Source organism: Vanessa atalanta, chromosome W (assembly GCF_905147765.1).
Source record: "Vanessa atalanta chromosome W, ilVanAtal1.2, whole genome shotgun sequence".
Lineage (NCBI taxonomy): Eukaryota > Metazoa > Arthropoda > Insecta > Lepidoptera > Nymphalidae > Vanessa > Vanessa atalanta.
This window is the reverse complement of record NC_061901.1, coordinates 8,784,531-8,801,501: the sequence shown is the minus strand read 5'-3', so window position 1 is coordinate 8,801,501 and position 16,971 is coordinate 8,784,531.

The window sequence follows — 16,971 nt, the reverse complement described above, 5'->3', positions numbered from 1 at the left end:
TAACATTTGTATTGTTAAGTTAAGCGAAGCAAATAGTTTGTATAGCCAATATTTAACATTAAATTCTTATTTGCAAAAAGAAGTAAATTGTGGTAATATTAGTGCTAGCGATAGTGAATTGATTGTCGATTATTCACAGCAATTTCTTTCATTGTATAAAGATGTTGTTAGATACTCTTCAACGTCATCCGATTCGAAAGAATTTATTAGTAATTCAGGTCAGACTATAGAAACTATAAACATGGAAAAATTTGATTTAAAAGTTGCTCTGAGTTTGATACCGGTTATGAATGACGACTTATCTGTAACTAAACAATTAATAGATTCCGTTGAATATTATGAAACCACCCTTACTTCCGATTCTGAGCCCCAATTAATAAATTTTGTGTTAAAAAATCGTTTATCGCAATCAGCAAAACTTAAATTACATTCAAGCTATTCTAGTATTTCAGACTTAATTCATGATATGAAAAAAGAGCTTTTGCCGAAAAAATCTGCTACGGCCATCCAAACACGATTGCTGAATTTTAAGCAGAATGAGTTGACCATCGAAGAATACGGTAAGCAAATCACTGAAATGTTTGTTGACTTAACTATTTCACAGGCAGATAACGACCCAGAGACTTATAAGGTGCTTAAGCCCTTAAATGAAAAGCAAGCAATCAAACGATTTGCTGATGGACTGCGAAATCGTAGAACCGGGACTATTATTACAGCGCGTAACTTTACATCTTTAAGAGACTATTAAGAGGCTATTCAATCTGCATTAGATGAGGAGTTGCCATCCACTTCTAATTCCAATTTAATGACCATAAATAAAAACGTTTCCTGTTTTCGAAATTCCAGGGGACGTTATAATTACCGAGGTAATCAATATCGAGGATACCGTGCCCACCCACAGCACGGCGGTGGTATGAGCAGAGGCCAACAACCAACGTGGCGTGGCACTCAGCGAGGTAGATCATGGCGTGGTAATTCCCGCCCGTACCAGAATAGAGGTATGAAAAATAAAAACAATAGCTTAAACGTTGGGCAAAATCAAAGTTATGTAAACATCATCGATCGAAATAATTCACAGTCCCAACCCACCCCATCTGTTGATAATAATAATCAGCTTTTTCGTGAGTAAAGGTCATATATTTTCATGTAATAATCATTCGCGTTTAGTTCAATTTACTTTTAACAATTGTTTTGCTTCACATTGTTTAATTGACACCGGCGCATCAATTTCCGCGCTAGAATCGAAACTTGTTTTTACTTATAACATTCCATTCCATAAAGAGAAATGTGAGTTTAGCGGAATTGGAGGTAGTGTTGAAGCAATTGGATATGTCTTTCTTAATTTGGAAGTGCCCCAAGGATCTTTTAAACATAAATTCTTTGTATTTGATACTCTACCTACTAAAGTTCCTGCTATAATTGGCGATGACTTTTGCAAAAAGTATGCGGCGATAATTGATTATGAAAACAATTATTTTTCATTGATTAATTCAAATAATGATCGAATTTATTTACCTACTTTTAGTAATATTAATAATGAGGTTTTGTATATTCCGTCGCGATCGGAATCTATACATTTTATAAATACTGATATGAAAGATGATTGTGTGGTATGTTCCAAAGAGTTATCGGAAGGTGTTTACTTAGCCAGTATGTTAGTAAGTCCAATTAGAGGGAAAATACTGATTCGAATAATAAATACAACCGACAGAGATTTTTGTTTGAGTGACGTAAGCCCTAACATTTATAGTGCGAGTGAGTATAATATATGTATGTTTGGAAAATCGAATAAGAATTCGGAAAGCGTAAAAAAATTATTTTCTATTTTAAAATTACACGAATATATAAAAGGGGGAAGAACAGGTATCAATCGAAAACATATGTGCGAAATACTGTGATATCTTTTATTTACCCGGAGACAACTTGACTGTGACTGATATCTATAAACATACAATTACATTAAAACCCAATGTAGATCCAGTCTATGTAAAACCATACAGATTACCCCATTCTCAAAAAGTAGAAATAAAAAGGCAATTAGATAAAATGTTAAATCAAGGAATTATTGAACCTTGTAAGAGTGAATGGTCAAGTCCCATTCTACTAGTACCTAAAAAATCGGAAAGTAACGATAAAAAATGGAGATTAGTAATCGATTATCGTAAATTAAATAATTCCATAGTTGATGATAAGTTTCCTTTGCCGAATATTACAGAAATACTCGACTCTCTTTCAGGTTGTATATATTATACACATTTAGACTTAAATCAAGGTTTCTATAATGTAGAATTAGATCCAAATAGTATTCTGTTCTAGTCAATACCAGATGACCAGAATGCCAATGGGTCTTAAAACCAGTCCCAGCTCTTTCTCTAGAATGATGAATATGGCTATGGCATGCTTAACATTTGAAAAATGTTTTATTTACCTTGATGACATCATAATTTTTGGTAGATATTTAGCAGATCACAATAAAAATTGAACGGAAGTATTTGAACGATTAAAACAAGTTAATTTAAAGCTAAACCCCGATAAGTGTACATTTTAAAAAAAGGAATTACTGTATTTGGGTCATGTTGTATCTGGAGATGGTGTTTTACCGGACGCTGATAAAATCAAATAAAGACGCGGTAAAACGCTTTGTAGCATTCGCGAACTTTTATCGTAAATTTATTCGAAATTTTGCAGAGAAAGCTTTTGTACAATTAACAATTTCATTGGAGTGACGAGTGTCAACATTTTTTTTTTTTTTATTATTCTTTATTGCACAAATAAAACATGTACAGAGGGCGGACTTAACGCTATAACAGCATTTTCTGCCAGCCAACCCAGAATAGTGTAGGAGAGTAGTCAGTAGGGTGTGCACAGAAGTTAAAGAAAAATTTAAAAAATATATACATAGCAATACATGCCTATAAATATATATAATAATAATACAGTACATTGCGATATTATACATAATATGCACAAACATATACATATATAAGTACATAAATATTTAACATATATACATAAATATATATATATGAATCCAATTATGATAATAGTATTGATGAAAAGACATCACATAGTATTGACAGACGACAAATAAAATTCTTTTACTTGGCGCTTGAAGGAGTCGCGCGATGGAGCTCTACGAATAGAATCAGGCAAAGTGTTCCAAAGCCGGGCTGCAACTAGAGAGAAAGAGTTGGAAACAAAGCCAGATTTATGGGAAGGTATGAAAAGGGTAAGGGAATGAGAGGATCGTAACATTCATTTAATTCATTAAAGCAAGATATGATGTCACCTCCGTTACTGCAATACCCAGATTTTTCTGAAAGTAACCAATTTGTAGTTCAAACGGATGCATCAGGTTACGCTATAGGAGCCGTACTGCCCAATAAAAATGGTTAACCTATAGCATTTGCTAGCCGAACTTTAAATAGAGCGGAGAAAAACTACCCAACAATCGAAAAAGAATTATTAGCGATTGCATGGGCTGTTAAACACTTCCGGCCTTATTTATACGGACGTTCTTTCAAAATTTATACGGACCACAAACCTCTCATTTATCTTTTTAACATGAAAGATCCTTCGAGTAGGTTATTGAAATTTAGACTTGCGCTCGAAGAATACGATTATATAGTAGAGTATGTAAGAGGAAGTGAAAATTCCGCCGCAGATGCTTTATCTAGGATACGTATTACATCGAAAGACTTAAAAGATATGAGTAAGTGTAGTTTGAATGTGTCGACTAGAGCTCAGAAGAAAAAGATGGAAGAGGAGCATAGTATGTCAGGGATGAACAATGATTCTTTGTGTGATAGTGTGAATACTGACGATTGGCTTGATCACCCAAGAGTCGTAGAGGTACACAATAAACCGAAGATATCGATAGAATTAAGATTTATCAACAAAAGTAATTTACAAAAATTTCGAAAGGACAATGAAATCGCATGCGAATCTAGAACTTTTATATACGTTTTAAAGAAAATGTCAATTTATATAAATCCAGCTATTCGATCACAATTATCGCGAGGCGAATTTGTGAGGGAGCTGTCTGATTTTTGTAAAAAAATAAATATTAACGAAGTATACTTCATGAAATGTAAAGAAAAAAATAAATTTATAGAGCAAGTAAATTAATAGTATTGAAAATTGGCCCGGTCCAAGAATTATTGTGTTAAATGAAATTGAAAGAATTGACAACAAAGACGACCAAAGAGTAATATTAAATGATTTTCATCTCCTCCCTACTAGTGGCCACGCGGGTATTAAGAGGATGTTGAATAACATTAAAAAATATTAATTTTGGCCAGGTATCGAACGAGATATAACAGCATTTGTGAGACGCTGTGACAAATGCCAGAAACAAAAGTATTCAATACCCGTTAGGGAGCCTATGACTGTAACTTCTACAGCTCAAACTCCCTTCGAAAAAATTTTCTTAGATATTGTAGGACCTTTAGATAGAGATAGTAATAATTATTCATATATATTAACACTCCAATGTGAGTTATCTAAATACGTAGAAGCATATCCGTTAGTTTCTAAGAGTTCAGTTGAAGTTGCACAGGCATTCGTAAATAACTTCATTCTTCGACATGGAATACCCAAGGAAATAGCCACAGATCGAGGTACCGAGTTTATGTCCACAGTAATGAAAGAGGTATGTAGTTTATTAAAAATTAAAAAATTAAATTCCACAGCATACCATCATGAGAGCATCGGTGCTTTAGAAAATTCCCATAAGAGTTTAGGAGCATTTTTACGCATACAGACTGACAACCACTCCGAGTCTTGGAGTTCCTGGCTACCCTTTTGGTGTTTCTCGTATAATACTTCCGTTCACCGTGAAACAAAATATACCCCATTCGAGTTAGTTTATGGCAAAAAATGTACTTTACCTAGTAACTTAACAAAAACCGTAGAACCCCTCTATAATTACGATGATTATCCATTAGAATTAAAATATCGCCTACAAACCTCACAAAAAGAAGCAAGAGAAAATCTTATAAATAGTAAAATTGTTCGAAAATCAAAATATGATACTAAAATGAACCCTATAACTTTTAAAATCAATGATTTGATATTAGTTAAAGAAGAAACAGGCAACAAACTCAGCGCAATTTATTCCGGTCCATATTTAGTTTTTAAAGATTGTTCACCAAATGTTGAAATATTGAAAGATAGAAAAAATTATGTGATTCACAAAAATCGAACGAAATTGTATTACCCTTAAAATATACGTAACAAATTATAATATGATATGTATACACATTGTAGTTAAATTTTTTTTTTTGTAATTATAATAATAGTCTTAAGTTTTTTATGATTTCTTTAATGTTGTACCTATGTCAATAATATGATGATTTAAATACTGTTTTAACATAAAAAAAATAAATATATGCATTTCTTTTTTTTTTCTTTGAGAGGGAAGGTGTGGTATCTATCTAGATATACATATGTTTAGTGCCATCATAATATAAAACCCACACCAGTAACGTTAATAAAGTAGTCTTATATCAACATTCGGGCGTTTCATTTCCGTCGTCCTTATATTATTACATAATTTTAATTTTAAACGACCTAAAACAATAATCAAATGCATTTTAACAATATATTTAAATATTGAATTAACTAATAATATTCCGGAATGTTAATCTCAATAAATAAAGTATAAGCACTTTTGCACCTGATTTATGATCATGAAATTGACAAAGCCATAAAACATGAAATTGTAGAAGTGAATTAATCCACATATATATATATAAAGTAATTTAAAAAGAAAAAATCAACAAAACAGCTGATCATAAAATCGATAATGTTATAAATGTAACATGAAAGCAGCATAGCTGATCGTTAAATCGATGTGGTCGTAAAAGCAGCATAGCTGGTCGTTAAATTGATGAGGTCATATATAACATGAAAGCAGCATACCTGATCGTTAAATCGATGTGGTCATAAAAGCAGCATAGCTGATCGTTAAATCGATGAGGTCATAAAAGCAGCATAGCTGGTCGTTAAATCGATGAGGTCATAAAAGTCGCATAGCTGGTTGTTAAATCGATGAGGTCATAAAAGCAGCATAGCTGATTGTTAAATCGATGAGATAAAAACAAAACAGCATAGCTGATCATTAAATTGATGTTGTTTCGTAAAAGAAAACTGTTTAATTTCAGATACCACGCTGATATAGCCCAACTAATGCTAGAAAAGTTTGATTGCAAAACTACATCCGTTGGAGTAAGGTGGGAGCGCTGGAAGCGAGCACTATCTATATATTTGAATGCAGCGGGTGTTGACGACAATGAGAAGAAAAAAGCCAGCTTGTTACATTTTGGTGGCTTGGAATTACAAGAAATATTTTATAATATTCCCGGGGCAAGCACCACAGATAACGGAGACGTGTTTCAGGTTGCAATTAACAAACTTGAAAGTTTCTTTGCACCGAAACAAAGCAAAGTTTATGAACGCCATCTATTTCGATTAATTAGCCAAGACACAAATGAAAAATTTGAGAAATTTCTAGTTCGGCTTAGACAACAAGCAAACAAGTGCCAATTTAATGATAAAGAGGATCAAATAATAGACCAAATAACAAAAAAGTGTTCGTCAAAAGAGTTAAGAAAAAAGATTTTACAAACAGAAGACTCAATAACACTTACTTCCATCATAGCTAAGGCAAATGCACTTGAGGCAGTTAACCGACAACTAGAGGACTTTGCAAGCGAGACGGACAAAAGCGTAGACGTTAACAAGGTGGATTTAAAGGCAAGGAACAGGAAAAAATTAAAAACTCGGATTGACAATCAAAGTTGTGGAAGATGTGGAGGAAAAAGTCATAACTCTCAAGATAGCAAATGCCCAGCTAGAAACAAGGATTGCTTGAAATGTGGCTTAATAGGTCATTTCAGACAGTTTTGTAGAAGCAAAAGAAATTTGAAAAGAGAAAATGATACTAATAATTATGAAAACAAGAGATTTAAATCACAACATAGGAATGATAAGACAAGAAATAGAAATAAAACTTCAGAGGACTTAAATTATATATTTAGAATTGATGACTATAGCGAGTTAGAATAATAATAATAACTCTTTATTGTACACACACAAGAAAAAAAACTTACATTCAATAACACAATATTAAAAAAAAAAGAGAAATGTACAACAGGCAACAATGTAGAATGTAAAGTAGGAAGAATAAAAGTAAAGATGCTGGTGGATTCTGGGTGTACATGTAATTTAATTACGAGCTAAACGCTACAAACGTTGAAAGCTAAAAGTGCAAAAATGGAAAACATGATTAAAAATCCGAACAAAAAGTTTTTTGGGTACGGAAGCAGTCAACCTCTAAAGGTAGTGGAATCTTGAAATAAAACTAGTTTTTTAACGGATTTAATCGCGTATATTAATTATTTTATTTTAACATCCCGACGTTTCGAGCACTTTGCAGTGTTCGTGGTGCCCGTGACCATAGTTTTATTTCAATGTGTAATAATCGCGAAAATCTAAGACAACAGTAGTGGAATCTTTTATTGCGGATGTTAAAATAGCTGATAGGTCAGAGTCCGCAACCTTCTATGTTATAGACGATGGAACAAGGAATTTGTTAGGCAAGCAGACATCTATGAGTATGGGACTCCTCAGAATTGGATTAGAGACAAATAAAATAGAGATCGAGAGACCTTTCCCTAAGTTCAAAAATATCCAAATTGACATTTCAAATGACGATAAAGTACATCCAATTTCTCAACCACTTCGCAGAATCCCCATACCACTTGAGGAAAAGGTGAACAAGAAAATTGAAGAATTAATAGACAGAGATATAATTGAAGAAGTTCATGGGTCGTCTAAATGGGTGTCCCCAATAGTCCCGGTATTAAAAGAGAGTGGAGATATTCGACTATGTGTCGATATGAGACGAGCTAATACTGCAATCTTACGGGAAAACCATCATAAGCTGAAAAATAAAGGATGCAAAATTTTTCAGTAAACTGAATATTAAGGACGCGTTCCACCAACTAGGTATCGTTGATCCGCGTATGAGCGAACACGTATATACTGTTGCTCCGTTAAAATAACTTTATTAAAAATATAAAAAGTGCGTATTTTTGTACATATTCATCACAATAATAAAACTACAGTATTTAGTGGTAAAATAGTGTAAATTTTATTGAGGAACATATATGTATAGTGTTAAATTCATTTTTTTTTTCACAACATTATTACCAAGCGGGAACTGTATAGTGTGCCTATCATTGTTATTTGCGAAGCATACAAGGAACTAGAAGTAAATATGTAAAGAAAAAAATGTTTTTGTCTTTAATTTGAATTCCGCGCATCAACCGTCATCGAACGCGCAGTGACATGACAACTAAATTTTGTTAGCCATGAAAAATATTAATCTAGAATCAATCTCGTGATTGTGAAAAGTAAAGTATAAAGTATCTTGTGATTTAGGAACAGACATTGTTAATAAATAAACATTAAATGTCGTTTCTCTTTTTACAGGTGAGTTACGTACACACACATCAAGAGGACTGATGATGCAGCGATTCCTTCATCGTGAGAACCAAACTAAGTGTAACATTGCAAATGTGATTTTATAATTTAATTATTATTTTATTTCATTCCAATTACTTACATCGAGTAGGTTAGACATGCTAATTAGGAAATAAGTTTTATTGTAATTTCTTTTAATTAAATAAGTTTAAATTAGTTTTTGGTTTTTTTTCGACCTTTCGACTGAAGCTAACGTAACTGGCGCAGTCGGTAGGATACTAGATAGGGACAGTTAGGTCATCACTAGTATCCAGAATCTACGGACCAGCTGCAGAACCGGAAGGCGAATCCAGACTTCGATTCACGAGGAGAAACCAGAAATGAAGTATATGTGAGTACATTTGAACTTTTCTCGTGTTACTCTTATCCTAGTTGTATTTCCAATCCAAAATTTATCACCCTAGAGTTCATAGATATCGGGAATCTGCATCGCAGCAGGCCAGGATGGATTGTAACAGAAATTTAAATTTAGAATTTAATTCTAAGTTAATAGGTTTAGATAATACGAATCCTAATATGTCTCAAGATCCGGACACCATTTATAAAATCCTTAGGATTGTGCCCGACTTTGACGGAAACCCTAATGTACTTACTAGATTTATTAATATTTGCGACCAAATTGTAACGCAATATTTAAACACCGCGCCTGGTAGCGAATTATCTAACTTGTGTCTATTAAACGGGATACTAAATAAAATTACGGGTACTGCCGCCGCTACTATTAATTCTAATGGCATACCAGATAGTTGGCTTGGTATCAGAACTTCACTAATTAATAGGGTAGGTTGAAATATCAACAACAAAAATTTTTGCTCTTAAGTTTTTATTTCATTAAAATTTCATTTTTCTGCAAATAATAATATATGAAGTGTTAAAGTTAATATAAATTCCCACATTACCTGGTTCACAATCAATTCTCAACATTAATACAAGTACAATGGATTTTCATAACCAGCTCAGCAAGAACATGGATGACATTGTTAAAATGTTCGAGTCCCGCATGAATCAATATGATAAAATGCTCTCACTGTCAACACAAGCACAAGGAAGCACTAAACCACCGACCACTACCTTTGGAGACTTCAGTTCTCTCGCCTCGGACTATGCCACTTTCAAAGATGTAATCTGGAAGTCCCTTAGTATGCTTCGTCAGCAATTACAGCTGCTCTCGGTGGGTTTTGATATGCAGGAAGCTCGTTCCCGCAGCAGAGTGCTGCTTTTTCACGGTCTGCCGGAGAGTACTGACGAGCAAGTGGAGAGCAAGATTCAATCCGTGTTGCACAATCAATTAAAGCTGACTTGTATTGATTCTTCACAGCTGGATATCTGCCATCGTCTTGGCACAAAGAAGGAAAAACCAAGACCAATACTGGTTCGTTTTATTGCCACAAAGCACAGAAATCTTGTTTGGAACTCTAAAACTTCTCTAAAAGGGTCTGGAGTTACTATATCGGAATTTTTGACTAAGCCCAGGCAAGAATTATTCGTTGCTGCTCGGAAACATTTCGGTTTGAAAAATTGCTGGACATCTGACGGAGTAATCATTGTGGCGCTTCCAGATAAAAGCCGTAAAAAGATCCTTACATCGGCTGAATTAAAGGATCTTTGCGAAAAGTTTCCTCAAGTTTCCAGTGCGCCGGACCAGAAGACAAGATCTCGGCGGGTTAAAGTTACTACAAAGTAAAGGTTTCTCATATATTTCTATAATTGCTGTCTGCCATTCATTACGTCACCCGTGTCTATGTATTTGTGTCCGTGTAGATGGTTTTTTGCTGCCAATTAATAATATGTTACTCTTATTTTTTCTTATTTACGAGTCGGTAGTCTAAAAATTCGTCAATTTCTTTAAACAGTATAATTTAACCTTAAATACAAGAGACTTGAACAACAGTCAAAACACTGACATGTGACAACTGACATTGACACGCTTGACAGCAGATTAGCGTTCGGATATTCTTTTTAAAAATGTTTATCTTTGTGGTGAATAAGCAGCTATGTTTCTTTTTCTTTGTACTTTAAATTTTAAATAGATATTTATCTAATTTCTATATTTTGTAGCTGCTATTTAGAATTTCAAAATATTTGTGTCATCTAAGTTATTTTCTTTTATTTATTATTGTGCTTGTATAATTGTAGATAGGTAGCATAGATATAGACGTTTTTTTTTGTTTCTCTTTTTGTTATGTATTTATTAAGCCAGGGACAAATAATGTGGGAAATTATTTGTTTCGCTTGTGATTAGTAGTATTTTTATTTCGTTTAATTGTTTTTGTTATTTCTTTTATTTAGATTAAGGTATATATATTTATATATTAATATTTATTTTAAATCTATATGTCTGACTTAAGTGATGCTTGTATAAATGATGATTTCTTTTCATGCTCCTCTGATGATTTCCGTAGTGTTTCTAGCCATAATCAATCTTTTGATAGTGAAGGCTTGACGGTTGATTCACAATGAAATTCTATTTTTTCCTGCAATTCTAATTGTCTTAATTTTGTACATATAAATGCGCAAAGCATTCCGGCACATTACTCTGATTTTCTCGCATCATTTAGCAACGTGCAGGTCTCTCAGTCTTGGTTAAAACCTTCTCTTCCTTCGACTCTTTACACTTTACCGGATTTCACTCTAATTCGTAATGACAGAGTTTCTCAGAGAGGGGGAGGTGTTTGCATTTTCTTACGAAATAATATACCCTTTCGGTTAATACAACAATCCTCAAACCTTTCCCCTAACATCCTTGAATACCTCTTCATAGAAATTTCTTCCCATCACACTAAACTCCTTTTAGGGGTCCTCTATTGTCCTTCCTTAAATATTAATTATTTTAACACCTTTGAAGACCTTCTTGAGAAACTATCACCTTCTTATGAACATGTGATCATAATGGGTGATCTTAACACTTGTCTCGTGAAAAATGATCACAGAGCGACAAATCTAAAATCTATCGTGTCTTCTTTTAATTTTACTATTCTTCCTCTCTCAGAAACTCATTTTTCACCTAATTGTACTCCGTCTCTTCTTGATGTCGTTATTGTCTCCAACCCTCACAGTGTGTCAGCTCATGATCAGCTGACAGCTCCTTTCTCCTTTCATGATTTACTCTTCGTTAGCTATAAACTCTCCTTCTCAAAGCGCAAGACTAAAACAATTCTAAGACGCAATATGAAAAATATAAATATTGCAAATTTATGTTATGACGCCAATGACATTGACTGGAGTAACGTCTATGCGTTTACGAATGTTGACGATAAGGTGGCCTATTTTAATGAATCATTAACAAAGCTGTATGACAAGCACGCTCCAATTAGGAAAATTAAGGTAAAACATCTACCTGCACCTTGGCTCACTCAAACTATTAAAAATATTATGGCAAAACGTGACAAAGCCAAGTGAGTCTCTAAAAGGAATCCTACTGACCTTAATATTGCGACGTACAAAAAATTGCGAAATCTCTGCAATAGGATGTGTAGAGATGCTAAACGCCGTTTCATCCACTCCTCCATCGATAAACTGTCTACTTCACAAATGTGGCGATTTTTTAAATCTTTAGGCGTGGGTAATCCCTCAAAATCTTCTGAACATTCATTTGATCTGAATTCTCTAAATAAACATTTTTCTACTCCCCCTTTAACAATTTCAGCCTCTACGAAGGCTGAAACATTGTTAAAGATGGCGAACGCCATCACGCCTGATTGTATTCCTTTTAATTTTCATACAGTCACAGAGAGCGAAGTCAAGAGAAGCATCCTATCTATCACTTCCAAGGCGGTTGGTAATGACAACATTAGTCGGGATATGTTAATACCTGTTCTTGACTCTTTAAACCCTGTTATTACCCACATTATAAACTTTTCCTTTGAATCTAATACCTTTCCAACAGCTTGGAAGTTAGCACATGTGATTCCTTTACCCAAATTATCAAATCCCTCTTCATTTTCACAATTTCGTCCCATCTCTATTTTGCCTATCCTATCAAAAATCCTTGAAGACGTTGTACATAAGCAACTGTCAGAATTCCTAACACATAATCATCTCCTTAGTCCTTTTCAATCCGGTTTCCGTTCCGGTCACAGTACTTCCACCGCACTGCTTAAAGTCACTGAAGACATTCGCTTCGCTATGGACAAAAGAGAGTTTACTATTCTCATTTTGCTCGATTTTAGCAATGCCTTTAATTCAGTCGACTTTGATGTATTGCTTGGTATCCTTCGCTCACTTAACTTTGCTCAGCCTGTGATTGATTGGTTCCAATCTTATCTTCGTGGTCGTCGGCAGATGGTAAAGTCTGATGAGGCTTCCTCGGACTGGGCTGATCTCTCTGCTGGCGTTCCGCAAGGCGGCGTACTTTCTCCTCTTCTGTTTTCAATCTTCATTAATGAAATTACCAAAGTTATTTCTTCTCACTACCATCTCTATGCAGACGATTTACAGCTTTATAGACACGCCACCTTATCAAATCTGTGTTCGACCATACATGATATCAATCATGATCATATCATATCAGTAACTACGCTAGAGTCGTGTTTCATTCTAGCTGGATATGTTTTAGATGATTTTTTGATATCCTTTGTCCTTGCTTTGATACATGCATGAGGTTACCTTGTGGTGGAGCTGGCCTGTCCTCGTCTTTGGCAACCTGTACTGCTTCTTTCAAACTGCTATAATTTCGCGACGTTATGATTGTAGATACTCGTGAGCTGCGCAGTCCATCTGAAAATGTTTTTATCGCAGTTTTTTCATTTATGGGTTTAAGTACCGAATAAACACTCGAGTCCCCATCGGCTTGTGAAATCGTCATGTCAGTAAACAACTGCTCTATTTCCTTACCATATTCCTCAATGGTCTTTTGACCTTGTCATAGACTGTAACCTGGACTGAATAGCCGTATACGACTTTTTTGTTATTAAATGATTGCGTATATCTCTAATTTAGTCGTCAACACTCTCGTATTTGTTAGAAATACGTAATTTTGCGTTTTCTGAAAGTCTATTTTTTAAAATGAAAACTATCAATAAGGACTTACCTGCATCTTCCAGCATATCCGCGTACATTTCTATAGAATCAAGCATTCTCTTAGTGGTGTTTTCAGTATCACCCATTACTGGAATTAAATTACATGCCACTTTTAAATCAAACTCCATTTTGGTAGTTTTAATTGAGATTGGAAAAACACACAATTTTTTTATCTCGTCATACAATAGTTGACACCTCCTAAAAATTTCTTTGCTTAATAGAGCTACTTCTTTATCACTACTCTTTTCTAAACTTAATAATAATGATTGTCATTTCTCAAAAATAGCATTTGTTTCGTTCAGTTTAGTTGCAATAGTACTACCTTTATACCTACTTTGCCTTCTTTTTACTAAATATTTTCGTATTTCACATAACAAATCATAACATTCTTTCAAACTTTCTATCATTTTATACCTATAATTTTAAAATATTGTATAAAAATTCATAACTACGTAAAACTGAAAACTATTTCGTAACATACATACATGAAATGTAACGCGTAAGCAGTTTTTGTTGCAAGGTATCATGTTCGCGAAGTCTTTCTGCGCCGTTTAGTCCATTATAATTATTAGCGTAATGAAATTTGATCACTGTCTTTACACATGTAGCGTTGAATAAACGCATTACTCGCTTCATGCATAGTTGGTCAAAGCACCGCTATGCGTGACGTCACTGCCGAGCTGATGCGCTCGGGCGCGCCTCGGGATCGTCGTGCAACATCGATTTTACCCCGCTCGGCAGTCGTTTTGGATACCGACGCCGAGAGGCCAACGCTTTTGCTTATTACACTTTATTATTCTCATATTTCTTAGTTGTTCTATTTTCATACTTAAACGCTATCACTGTACTTTCGCTATATCTTTCTTGTGTATCCCTTCTGTGCTTGTGACAATATATGTGTGTAAAAACTATATCTTTTAATTTATCGCTGCTTAACGTTTCCTATAATAGTTAAATTCTAACTTAATTCAACTATAAGTGGTGACCCGTACGAACACTCGCACTATTATAGACTGTGTACGTTGCAATTAACAGTAAAAAGTTAAAATGGCAAACAATGGCGCGAAGGAAGAAGTGTGCCGCGTTGGCGTCAAGGTGCCGCCATTTTGGCCGAACGAACCGGCATTGTGGTTTGTACAATTAGAAGGACAATTCGCCTTGTCTAATATAACGGCGGATGGCACGAAGTTCTACCACGTTATCGCCAATTTGGACTACAAATATGTATGCGAGGTAAAAGATGTAATCACGAATCCGCCGGCAGAAAATAAATACGAAAAAATAAAAACAGAATTAATTTCGCGGTTGTCGGCGTCGCATTTTCCATAGTATAATGTCGTATGGCACCCTACTCTGGGGTAATGCAGCTGACATTAATACTATTTTTGTACTGCAGAAGAGGGCTATTCGTGCAATTTATAACCTGGGCCTAAAAGATTCGTTAAGAGGTAAATTTAAAGAAATTAAAATAATGACTGTCGCTTCTCAATTTGTTTTTGATAATGTTATGTATGTACGCAAAAACATAAATGATTTTCCCAGAAATTGTGACGTACATTCTATTAACACTAGGAACAAGAATAAACTTGTTACTCCAAGTACCCGATTACACAGGGTTAGTAACTCTTTTTTGGGGCAATGTATACGTTTTTACAACAGGATCCCAGAAAACGTTCAAAATTATTCAATTAAAAATTTCCAAAGAGTCGTTAAAGAGCGTTTGTGTGCTAAAGGATATTACAACACTAATGACTTTTTAGTTGACTGCACACCTTGGGAATGAAATGATCGCCTCCAGGCTGTTTCAAATAACTAAAATATACTTATCATTGTACCTACATGGAAAATGGTTAAAAAAAAAATGAAAAAAAATATATCCCGCTGAGTTTCTTTCGCCGGTTCTTCTCAGGTCCGAGGTGCTAAATTCCGAACCGGTGGTAGATTTTTGACAATCAATAAGCAAGTGCAAACACTTCTATATTGAATAAAGATTTTTGACTTTGACTTTGACTTTGCAGGAGCAAAGGGTAAGACAATTACTTACCCACGAAGAGTTAGGAGATCGGAAACCCTCTCAATTTCTTCGACATCTGCGGAGCCTAGCTGGAGCTGATGTACCAGACGAATTCATACGTTCGCTGGATCAGGCGATTCTCAGGCTCGTTCAGGCGATTATTGCAGCTCAAGCCGATCTCCCCCTCGACACGGTGGCGCAAATTGTAGATAAGATCCACGAGGTATCTCTGCAACCTCAGGTAGCAGCAACATCGACGTCGACTTCAACACCGTCAGGATGTCCGACGACACTCATAGAAAAGCTTGTTCAGCGAGTCGACGACCTGTCACGGCAAGTTGCGGAGCTATCCATCAGGTCCCGCTCGCGTTCGAGAAGTCGAGCGCGTTCTCCTCGCTGGCGTCGACGGTCCTGGAGCCGCTCTAATGCTGGCTCGGGGCATTGCTGGTACCATCGGCGTTTCGGCAACCAGTCGACGAAGTGCCGCTCCCCGTGTTCGTTTCACTCGGGAAACGAACCAAGCAGTCAGTGAAGGCGGCAACGCGTGACTGTGATAGTGTAGCTGGTGGCCGCCTTTTCGTAACAGACTGTAAGACTAAAGTGCAGTATTTAATAGATACAGGTTCTGACCTTTGTGTATATCCACATAAGTATATTCGAGATAGGAAGTGTATAAAGACAGACTATCAGCTGTTCGCAGCCAATGGGTCCACAATAAATACTTTCGGCTGGGTGAACCTTTCCTTAGACTTTGGACTCAGGCGTGCTTTTACGTGGCGCTTTGTCATAGCTGACGTCACTAAACCTATTATAGGCATAGACTTTTTATCGCATTATAATTTGCTTGTGGACGCTAGACACCACCGCTGGAGACCTGTCTCCGCGTGAGGTCAAGCACAACACACTCCACTACATACGCACGACTTCCGGACCTCCTGTATACAGCCGTCCTCGTCGTTTAGCATCGGATAGACTCCGGATTGCTATCAAGGAGTTTGAGGATATGGTAAGAGCAGGCATCGCAAGGCGATCCGATAGCCCGTGGTCGTCCCCGTTACATCTCGTGCCTAAGAAAAACAATGAGTGGCGGCCATACGGAGATTACCGTGCACTTAACGCGCGCACAATCCCTGATCGATACCCAGTCCGCCATATAGGTGATATAGCACATAATCTTGCCGGCTGCACAGTGTTTAGTAAAATTGACCTAATCCGGGCGTATAATCAGATCCCGGTCAACATTGCTGATATACCTAAGACTGCTATAACTACTCCGTTCGGAATGTTTGAGTTTCCATACAGAGTTTTGGTCTACGCAATGCTGCTCAAACATTCCAACGCTTTATAGATGAGATACTCAAAGGTTTAGACTTCTGTTTTCCTTATATTGA